This window comes from Bos indicus, chromosome 7, assembly GCF_029378745.1.
Source record: "Bos indicus isolate NIAB-ARS_2022 breed Sahiwal x Tharparkar chromosome 7, NIAB-ARS_B.indTharparkar_mat_pri_1.0, whole genome shotgun sequence".
NCBI lineage: Eukaryota > Metazoa > Chordata > Mammalia > Artiodactyla > Bovidae > Bos > Bos indicus.
This window is the reverse complement of record NC_091766.1, coordinates 22,028,769-22,039,389: the sequence shown is the minus strand read 5'-3', so window position 1 is coordinate 22,039,389 and position 10,621 is coordinate 22,028,769. Positions and strand designations below refer to the sequence as shown.

At 38.6% G+C, this 10,621-nt stretch overlaps 1 pseudogene; it reads left to right on the top strand.

The window, feature by feature from the left end:
- Positions 1-567: 567 nt before the first annotated feature.
- LOC109561823 (small ribosomal subunit protein eS4, X isoform-like) lies at positions 568-1,404 on the top strand (annotated as a pseudogene).
- The last annotated feature ends 9,217 nt before the right edge of the window (positions 1,405-10,621 follow it).

Genomic DNA, 10,621 nt, shown 5'->3' with positions numbered 1-10,621 from the left:
AAAACTTCACTAGATGCACTTAACATGGAAATGGAGATGACAAAGGCAGAACCACTAAGGTTGGGGTATATCAACAGATACTATCCAATATGTAGAAAAGAGAAAATATCCAAATAAAATATTGACAAGACCTCCTGCTTATATAAAGATTATAACACTATAAGAATACAAAAAGAAAGAACATGAATATCCTTTCTAACTACCAAAGGACAACCAATAACTGTGATAAACTAATGAAACTGTTTTTGAAAGAAAAACTGCCTTCACTGAGCTTGTCATCTATTATCTAGAATATGAAGAAATAATTCTTTCCCAGATGACAGCAAAAAATGAAAACAAAAAACATACCAGAGATATGAATAACTAAGGATGAATAGGTGATAAATTTTATTCCTGAGGACTTCTAAAGCTGACACAGGGTTTCATGGAAAGAGCAGAAAAGATTTCCTCTGTTTGGTCACAAGTAATATGGCTTTCATGAGATAAATATTTGCAGTCTGCTGCATATTTCATTTATGTAACCAACTTTTAAAAGTCATATATAATTAAAACAAAACTTGACTCTCTTTTCGTGCCTAGCGCAGCCATGGCTCGGGGTCCCAAGAAGCACCTGAAACGCGTAGCAGCTCCAAAACATTGGATGCTGGATAAACTGACTGGTGTGTTTGCCCCTCGTCCATCTACCGGCCCCCACAAGCTAAGGGAGTGTCTCCCCCTAATCATTTTAGGATTAGGAATAGACTTAAGTATGCCCTAACTGGAGATGAAGTAAAGAAGATTTGCATGCAGCGTTTCATTAAGATCGATGGCAAAGTCCGCACAGATATAACCTACCCTGCTGGTTTTATGGATGTCATCCGCATTGATAAGACTGGAGAGAATTTTCGTTTGATCTATGACACCACAGGTTGCTTTGCTGTTCATCGTATTACACCTGAGGAGGCCAAGTATAAATTGTGCAAAGTAAGAAAGATATTTGTGGGAACAAAAGGAATCCCTCATCTGGTAACCCATGATGCTCGTACCATCCGTTACCCTGATCCCCTCATCAAGGTGAATGATACCATTCAGATTGACTTGGAGACTGGCAAGATTACTGATTTCATCAAATTTGACACTGGTAACCTGTGCATGGTGACTGGAGGTGCTAACCTGGGAAGAATTGGTGTGATTACAAACCGGGAGAGGCATCCAGGTTCTTTTGATGTAGTTCATGTGAAAGATGCGAACGGCAACAGCTTTGCCACACGGCTCTCAAACATTTTCGTTACTGGCAAAGGCAACAAACCGTGGATCTCTCTTCCCCGTGGAAAGGGTATTCGCCTTACCATTGCTGAGGAGAGAGATAAGAGATTGGCAGCCAAACAGAGCAGTGGATAAAATGATCTCTATGTGGTGTGATTGGAAAAGTCTTTGTAATTAAAGATAATACCAAGTGGAAAAAAAAAAAACTTTACAGATAAATAAAAATTTTAAACAGGTTTTAAAAAGGATCTCCTGGAGACACTAAATTAAAAGATAATATATACTGATACACTTCTCTTCGAAAAGGTCTTGGAGGACCAGATTATAAAGAATTTTGCTCAAACAGTCATTAAAAACTAACAAATATATACAAGAGGAAAACTATCAAAACTCTGAAGAGAGATATCAAAGCAGAACAAAATAAACAGTGATTCCATGTTCATGGATAAGAAGACTTAATACTGTCAAGATGTCAGTTCATCCTAAATGAATCCATAGATTCAATACAATCCTAATCAAAATTCTAACAAGTCATTTTGTGGATATGGAAAGACAAAAGACCCAGCATAGACAATACAATATTAAAGGAGAAGAACAAAGTTGGAGGATTGATACTGCTTGACTCCAAAGCTACTACAAAGCTACAGTAATCAAGACAATGTGGTATTAGTGAAAGAACAATCAATCAACGGAACAGAACAGTGAGCCTAGAAACAGACCTCCATAAAAATAATCGACTCATATTTGTCAAAGGAGCAAAAGCAATACAATGGAGCAAAGAGTCTCTCAAAAAATGGTGATGGAACAAATGGACATACATATGCAAAAAATATAAATCTAGACCTTACACTCTTCACTCAATATAACTCAAAATGGATCACAGACCTAAATGTAAAACACAAAACTATAAAACTGGAAGACAACATGGGAGAAAATCCTGGTATGGTATTTGTCCTTTAAAATCCTGGGTATGGTAATGTCCTTTAAAATAGAACAACAAAGACATGATCCATGAAAGAAATGATTGATAAGGTGGACTTCATTAAAATTAAAAACTCTGCTCCAAGAAAGACAATACAAAGAGAATGAGAAAATGAGTTGCATACTGGGAGAAAATATTTGCAAAAGAGACATTTAAAAGGGACTGTTATCTAAAATATATATAATTAATTCATAAATACAACTATAAGAAAACAAAAACTCAATTAAAAAATGGACCAAAGCCCTTAACAGACCCCTCAGCAAAGAGATATACAGACGGCAAGTAAGCATAAGAACATATGTCCCACATCATATGTTATCAGGGAACTGTGAATTAAAACAATGAGATATTAATAATGTCACATATTAGAATGACCAAAATCCAAGACACTGACAACATCAAATGCTGACAAGGATATGGAACAATAGGACTCTCATTCACTGTTAAAACAAATGCAAAATAATACAGAAACTTGGAAAGACAGTGTGGCTATTTCTAACAAAACTAAACTTACTCTTTACACAAACCAGCAATCACATTCTTTGGTATTTACCCAAAGGAGTTGAAAAGGTAATGTCCACACAAAAATCTATACATGGATGTTTACGGTATCTTTATTCATAACTGCCAAAATATGGAAGAAACCAAGATGTCCTTCAGAAGGCGAACAGATGAATAAACTGTAACACATTCAAACAACAAAATATTATTCAGCACTAAAATGAAATAAGCTATGAAACCATGAAAAACAAGAAGGAACCTCAAATGGATATTAGTAAATAAAAGAAACTGATCTGAGATGGCTACATACTGTATATTCCAACTATATAACACTTGAGAAAAAGCAAAGCTATGGAAACAATAAAATATCAGTGGCTGCTGTGAAGAGTAGGGGCAAAGATGCACAGTCAGAACATAGAGGATTTTTAGGACAGTGAAATTCTCTGTATTAGATTATAAAAATGGATATAGGTCATGAGACATTTGTCCAAACCTATAAAGTACAACATCAAGACTGAATCCTTCACCCATAGGTAAACTAAGGAATTTGGGGGGATTATGATATGTCCATCAATATAGGTTAATCCTTAATGAAAATGTACAATTCTGGTGAGTGATGTTGATAATGAGGGAGGCTATGTATGTGTCAGGGCAAGGGGTATATAGGGAATCATTGTACCCTCTCAATTTTATTGTAAACTTAAAACTACTCTAAAAAAATTAAATCTTTTAAAAAAAAGGACAATCTGCTATCATCTTTTCCCTTAAATGTCCCCCAAATAATGACAGCAAGGCAAGTCCAAGGAGGGAACAGAGGGAAATGTGCTCAGCACCAAATGAGAACTTACTTTGGGTTTTGCAATCTCCTTGATCTTCCTGATTTCCTCGTCAGACATGACATCGTAGAACCTGACAATGTGTGGCTGTCCCATTCATCCTCCTCTTTGAAGGGGGCGATGACCAGCTGGGGCATCCTGTTGCCATAATGTAACCTACAGAAAAGCCTCTTCTGCCTCTGTGGTATCTGGGAAGCACAGAGCAACAAGTCTATGTTCCAGGCTCCTCAGTCTGCCAGGCACCAGCCTCACTCCTTAGGCCCATCTCCTCCCTCTTCCCTCAGAAAGGAAAAAAAGCATAATGGAACACAAATCATTCAATATCTTCTCTGTCAGGAATATCCTTACTCACATTTACAAGCCCTTAGAGGGAAGTCACTCTTATACTGGACTTAAAAAACAGTGACAATTCACCTTAAATGGGTTTGGAAAAAAAAGAGTCTTTTTCTTCTATCCAACTTCCCATAATGTCTAGGGGTGATCAGCTCAATTCTGAGATTGAACCCTTTAATGGTCTGTTCTCTGTGGCCTTCCTACTCATGCTATGACCCATGGACTAGCATCAGTTGGGAGATGGTTAGAAATACAGAATCTCACGTTCTAACTCAGTATTACTGAATTAGAATCTGCATTTTAACAACATCCCAGGTGATTCCTACGCACCTTAGATTTTGAGACACTAACAAAGTCCAAGATCTACCCATGATCCTCCTGGCCCTCCATGAGAGCCTGCCTATATTAAAATTCTGAATATTATAGCTTCTTTTCTCAAATATTATGCTCTACTAATATAAAAAATGTTTGCTATTTCCAAAACATAGGATACTTTTTCTCACTGTACACTTGTTCATGGTATAGTCTCAGCCTAAAACTTCTTTTATTACATTGTTCACCTGGTAATCTAGTTTAGGAGTCCTTTACCTGTGAACCTTACCACTTTTTGTCCTAGAGTTAATAACCTTTTGTTGTATGTTGCTACCAAATCTTGCACATACCACTACTGTACTAAAACTACTTATTTATATTTTAAATTTTCCTTTAATACACTACATATTTCTATAACAGGGCCATATATTATTCATTTTTGCTTAATTTCTTCCACATGCATGTAATAAAAAATAATATTCATAATAGTCTTAATGCCTAACATCTAATTAGCCATCAATTAAAATAAGTGTTTGATATAATTATAAGACTGAAAAAGACCCAGTGGTGCACTCAACGGGCAGGTTCAAGAACTAAAATATCTTCCCAACTAAATCTGGCCTTCCAAAGTTGAAAGTCCCCAGTATTTATACGGCCAGGTGATCTAAAGGTCTCCAAGTACCCTAAGCACCCCTTATAACCCCAATGACTCCCTTTCCCATCTTACGAGTTTGATACCCTCTCCGCGGCAGAGGCTTTCTTAGCTCTAGAGGGTTTGCTTATAATCAAGAGTATCCTGAGGAGAACTGTTCAGTGTCTCCTGTTTGGTCTCTGATTCTTCATTCCCAAGGTTTCCTGCCCTTTCTTCCTCCAACAACTTCACAAAGTATGGCAGATTCAACTGGGCTTGTTTATGAGAGGAGTCTGGACAAAGGAAAGCAAATAGTTAATAATCAGGGAGATCATATGGAGAAGCTCTGCAATTCTTCTACTTCAAACGACGCTGATAAACCAGTATGGAATCTGAACACTGTCCAGAATTAGAATAAAGAGAGAAATAAAAACTGGTATGGAGAAAATCCACCCCCACTATGCCTTACTCACCAGTTCCAAGGGACCTAGTACAGAAAGGCAACCAGCAGTCCTGCCTCACATTCACAACTCAAGTTTTATGCTGCGCACATCTGCTTCCTAGTGCATTTTCATTACAAGGTTATATATCATGTGCTGTTATATATATATATATATATATATATACAGTTAGAATGTAGACTAGAGTTCCAGATAACTTCCACAAGCATCATCATCTCATGGGCCCTCACAATATCCAAGAAAGAAGGATTTTGGTCCCCATTCCTCAGGTAAGAATACCAAGACACAGAATAAACAAGGAACCTGGGTCAAGATCATATAGAAAAAAATAAGCACATCAGAACTAGAACCCAGATGTCTAACTCTGTGGCTCTTACCAAAAATACTCAAAAAAAAACTTACAAGGCTTATCTCACATAACAGTCATGAAGGACACTCCCATGTTAGACAGTCAATGTAAGAGTTCTGGCAATAATGTCAACAAAAGAAAGATTTTACGAACCTGAGTCAGGGCAGCACAGTCTAGAGTGTGAAATCTTACCAAGCTTATTAATATAAACCAGGTGTGGTATGATTATATAAATGCCCTTTTCAAAAGAAAACAAATTACAGTCAAATTAGATATAGCCCTTTGGTCATCCTAGAGTAATTATGAATCCAGAATTGAAATATTTTTCACTAAGCTCTTACAGTGCTGTGATCAGTTATCGTGTTATTTTCTACAATCTATTGACTTATCTGTTAACATGTCTAATCTCCCACTACCATCCCCAAACTACCTTAAGATATTCTGGGAATAGACCACGTGTAAGTCTTTTGTCCAGTACAGCATGTAGCATATAACAGACCTCTGTAAGTTTGCTGAATTTAGTAACAGTAAAATGACTCTGCAATATCCCCATCTGTTTGTAGTCTTTATGCCAAGACATCTCCCTGAAACAAAGGGAATATACCACCTGTCAAGGAGCTCTTTCCACTTTTTGGCAATTATCTTGAGTTTTTCTTCAAACAGAACCCAAGAGTATCTGGCTGCATATTCTTCTCATATGATCTAGGGCTAACTCCAAGGGCCACAGAGAACAAAAATAATCAATTCCTCTAATTCTTCAGTTAATCTTTTCTTCCTCCAATAATTCCAATTATTTGTTAAGATTCTGACACTAATTCTAATTTGTGAATTGTCCGACATGACCAAGCAATTCTCTGACAGCTGCTGGGTGTTCTACTATTTAACTCAATTCTGGCACTATCCATCTAAAGACAGGGTCAGATCCCATAGGCTAAGGGTTCAGTCCCACAACACGGTCTCCTACCCCTACCTCTACTTCAGTGGCCAACTGCTGTTCAATTGCTGAGTCATGTCTGATTCTTTGCAACCCCATAGACAGTAGCATTTCAAGCTTCCCTGTCCTTCACTATCTCCTAGAGTTTGCTCAAACTCATGTCCATTGAGTCGGTGATGCCATCCAACAATCTCATCCTCTGTTGCCCCCTTCTCCTCCTGCCCTTAATCATTTCCCAACATCAGTGTCTTTTCCAATGAGTCAGCTCTTCATATCAGGTGGCCAAAGTATTGGAGTTTCAGTTTTAGCATCAGTCCTTCCAATGAATATTCAAGGTTGATTTCCTTTAGGATTGACTGGTTTGAACCTCTTGCAGTCCAAGGAACTCTCCAAAGTCTTCTCCAGCACCACAATTCAAAAGCATCAATTCTTTGGCGCTCAGCCCTCTTTATGGTCCAACTTTCACATCTGTACATGACTACTGGAAAAACCACAGCTTTGACTATACGGACCTTTGTTAGCAAAGTGATGTCTCTGCTTTTTAATACACTGTCTAGGTTTGTCACAGCTTTTCTTCCAAGGAGCTTTCCAAGTGTTTTAATTTCATGGCTGCAGTCACTGTCCACAGTGATTCTGGAGTCCCAAAATACAAAATCTGTCATTGTTTCCACTTTTCCCTCATCTATTTGCCATGAAGTAATGGGACTGGATACCATGATCTGCTTTTTGAAAGCTGAGTTTTAAGCCAGTTTTTTCACCCTCCTCTTTCACTCTCAAAAGGCTCTTTAGTTCCTCTTCACTTTCTGCCATTAGAGTATTATCATGTGCATATCTGAGGTTGTTGATATTTCTCCCGGCAATAGTGACTCCAGCTTGCAATTCATCCAGTCAGGCCTTTCGCATGATGTACTCTGCATAAAAGTTAAATAATCAGGGTGACAATATATAGCCTTGTCATACTCCTTTCCCGATTGTGAATCAGTCCATTTTTCCATGCCTGCTTGTAACTGTTGTTTTTTAACCTGCATACAGGTTTCTCAGGAGACAGGTAAGCTGATCTGGTATGCCCATCTCCAGAAGAATTTTGCCCAGTTTGTTGTGATCCACACAGTCAAAGGCTTTAGCATAGTCAATGAAGCAGAAGTACATGTTTTTTCTGGAATCCCCTTGTGTTTTCTATGATCCAACAGATGCTGGTAATTTGAGCTTTGGTTCCTCTGCCTTTTCTAAATCCAGTATGCACATCTGGAAATCCTCAATTCACTTACTGCTAAAGCCTAGCTTGAAGGATTTTGATCACTACCTTCATAGCATGTGAAATGAGTGTAATTGTACAGTAGTTTGAACATTCTTTGGCACTGCCCTTCTTTAGGACTGGAATGAGAACTGACCTTTTCCAGTCCTGTGACCACAGATGGGTTTTCCAAATTTGCTGGTGTACTGAGTTCAACACTTTAACAGCATCATCTTTTAGGATTTAAAACAGTTCAGCTGGAATTCCATCACCTCCACTAGCTTTGTTCGTAGTAATGCTTCCTAGGGCCCAGTTGACTTCACACTCCAAGATGTCTGGCTCTAGGTGAGTGATCACACCAATGGTTATTCTGGTCATTAAGACGTTTTTTGTACAGTTCTGTGTATTCTTGTCACCTCTTCTTATATTCTGCTTCTCTTAGGTCCATACCGTCTTTGTCCTTTATTGTGCCAATCTTTGCATGAAATGTTCTCTTGGTATCTACAATTCTAGTCTTTCTCATTCTATTGTTTTCCTCTATTTCTTTGCATTGTTCACTTAAGAAGGCGTTCTTACCTCTACCTGCTATTCTCCGGAACTCTGCACTTAGTTGGATATATCTTTCCTTTCTCCTTTGCCTTTCACTTCTCTTCTCAGCTATTTGTAAAGCCTCTTCAACCACTTTACCTTCTTGAGCGTTTCTTTGAGATAGTTCCAGTCACTACCTCCTGTACAATGTTATGAACCTCCATCCATAGTTCTTCAGGCACTCTGTCTATCAGATCTAATCCCCTGAATCTATTCATTACCTCCACTGATGGTGCTTCTGACTACTGGCTGTGGATTGGAAGTTCCAATGACCCTCTCCATGCATTTGCTTAATTTGTTAGAGCAGCCCAAAGAACTCAGAGAAACATGTTACCAAGTAGATTACCAATTTACAACTTACAAACAGATAAAAGATATGCATAAGGCAAAGTATGTGGCAAGGGGTGTAGAACTTCCATGCTCTTTGGTCTTGCCACTTTCTCAGCATCTCCACATGTTCACCAGTCTGCAAGCTCCCTGTGCCCTGTCCTTTGGGTTGTTATGGAGGTGTCATTATATAGGCAGGTTTAATTAAATCATTGGCTACTGTTGGTCAATTTAACCTCTAGTCCCTCTCCTCTATTCTGGAGGTCAGAAAAGTTTCAACTTTCAAATCACAGGGCTTGTTCCCTGGCAAGCAGCTCTCATGTTTAGGTTACCTGAAAGTTTTCCAAGTCACCTCATTAACATAACAAAGACATCTTTATGCCTCTCATCACTTAGGAAATTTGATTTTTGGAGCTTTGTGCCAGGAACATGGAGAAACCCAAATACATAGTACTTATTATAAGCTACAATAACACATTCACTCAATACAGATCAAATTAAGTGTTTAGCACTGCTGCTGCTGCTACGTCACTTCAGTCATGTCCAACTCTGTGCGACCCCATAGACGGCAGCCCACCAGGCTTCCCGTCCCTGGGATTCTCCAGGCAAAAACACTGGAGTGGATTGCCATTTCCTTCTCCATTGCATGAAAGTCAAAAGTGAAAGTGAAGTCGCTCAGTCATGTCCAACTCTAGCGACCCCATGGACTGCAGCCTACCAGGCTCCTCCGTCCATGGGATTTTCTAGGCAAAACTACTGGAGTGGGGTGCCATTGCCTTCTCCGTTTAGCACTACCCTTGAGTATGAAAATGCAAAACTGGAAAAAAAAAAAGAAAAAATATTATTTCTAAAGTCTTTGCTTTAGAAATAAAATTTGCTTGTCATTGGTAAACAAAGGATATTGTAGCCATCAAGACATTACATTATAACCACCCAAAAGATGAGCCCTGAGGGAACCCAGTATAGAAACAGATTACCTGCCATTTAGGAATCATCAGATTGCACCTATCCCTGAGGGTGCAGCTTGGGGAAAGTCATGATGAGAAAACACAGGATACTGGCCCCATATAACTGAGGTTCATATCAAGGAATGATTTCAGTGAGCCCAGACTCTTGCATCTTCCAATATTCAGAAAAGTGCTAAAATCCTTGAGATATCTGGTTTTCTTTGCTTAACAATAATCTTTTGATGTTTCAACTACTTAACCTTTGTTTTGCTGACTTAAAAAATGCACCAACGTGAGAGTTGTGAGTTAAGTTTTATTTGGGGCAAAATGAGGACTATAGTCTGGGAGACAGCATTTCAGATAGCTCTGAGAAACTGCTCCAAAGAGGCAGAGGGAAGGTCAGCATATATGTGATTTGGGAGCAGATATCATCATGAAGAAATGTGGTGCTTTTCTAGACATGAGAAGATGTAACAATTGAGCCCATAGAATCAGTTCCTGAAAATATATAACTATTTGAAGACTTGTTCTGCCAATTTTTTCAGAGCACGGAATGCTTCTTTCCTGATCTCCTTCCTGAACTCCCTTCAGCAGATGCTGAAGGTCAGCAGCTGCAGCAGCATGTGTGATTTAATCCTTGTAGAGGTAGACAAGAAGTGTACATGGCAAGTGCCAACTAGTAGTTAACAGTTGCAAAAACTCCTGTATATCCTGACTCCCCCTTCTCCTCCTCATAACAGTTTTCTCAGCACTATCTGAGATGCTGTCTCCCAGGCTTGAAGTCATAATAATGTATGCCCAATAAAACTCTCAATTTTTAGGTTGTGCATTAAAAAAAATTTTTTTTACCTATTTGGCTGCAATAGGTCTTAATTTAAGTATGCGGTATCTTCAATCTTCACATAGACAGGCAGGATCTTTAGATGTGGCATGTGGGATCT